Raw genomic sequence first — 1,364 nt, 5'->3', positions numbered from 1 at the left:
CCCTCCCCTTAAGTAGCCACTGTCGTCAGTTGTATGTGTACCGGTATAGATCTACATAGAGAGAGAGAGAGATATATAAGTAGGTTTTGATTTTGTCTGAGTGTTACAAATTACAATAGTTCAGTCCCCATGGACACAGACAGACACAGACAGACACAGAGACAGACACAGACAGACACAGACAGACATAGACAGACAGACACAGAGACAGACATAGACAGACATAGACAGACAGACACAGACATAGACAGACACAGAGACAGACACAGACAGACAGAGACAGAGACAGACACAGACAGACAGACACAGAGACAGACATAGACCAACATAGACAGACACAGACAGACATAGACAGACACAGACAAACAGACACAGACAGACAGAGACAGACGCAGACAGACAGACACAGACAGACAGACAGACATAGACACACACAGACAGACAGACACAGACAGACATAGACACACACAGACAGACAGACATAGACACACACAGACACAGACACACACAGACACACACAGAGACACACAGAGACAGACACAGACACACACAGAGACAGACACACACAGACACAGACAGACACACACACACACAGAGACAGACACAGACAGACAGACATGGACAGACACAGAAACAGACAGACACAGACACAGACAATGTACAGAATTATGTAGAATATAGACAACTGGGACTGGGACCACTGGCACAAACACACACACATATACACATACACACACACACATACACACACACACATATATACACACATACACACACACACACACACACACATATACACACACACACATACACACACACAGACACATATACACACACACACACACACACACATACACACACACACACACAGAGGGAAACATGTGTTGTACATATGACCTGTTGTAGACTGCAGTTCTGGAATGCCAAGTTATAGAATGGAATACACACTTACACACACACACTGACATCTACACGCACACACTGACACGACACTTCCACGCACACACTGACACCAACCCGCCACACATTCTCTCCCATTAGTTTCTAGAATGTCGATCCCATCGAGTTGACACAACTTGTTGTTGGGGGAGGCGGAAAATACGCGTGCGTGGTTTTGATTTTATTGGCACATTTCTGCAATTTCTGTTTATTTGCACATCTTTGCAATTCCCGTTTATTTGCACATCTTTGCAATTCCCGCAATCAATGGGATTGTACGCTGCCGTCCACCGTCACATGGGACAATCAATGGGATTGTACGCTGCCGGTCCACTGTCACATGGGACAATCAATGGGATTGTACGCTGCCGGTCCACTGTCACATGGGACAATCAATGGGATTGTACGCTGCCGGTCCACTGTCA

This window comes from Aplysia californica, unplaced genomic scaffold, assembly GCF_000002075.1.
Source record: "Aplysia californica isolate F4 #8 unplaced genomic scaffold, AplCal3.0 scaffold01171, whole genome shotgun sequence".
NCBI lineage: Eukaryota > Metazoa > Mollusca > Gastropoda > Aplysiida > Aplysiidae > Aplysia > Aplysia californica.
This window is presented reverse-complemented; position numbering follows the sequence as displayed.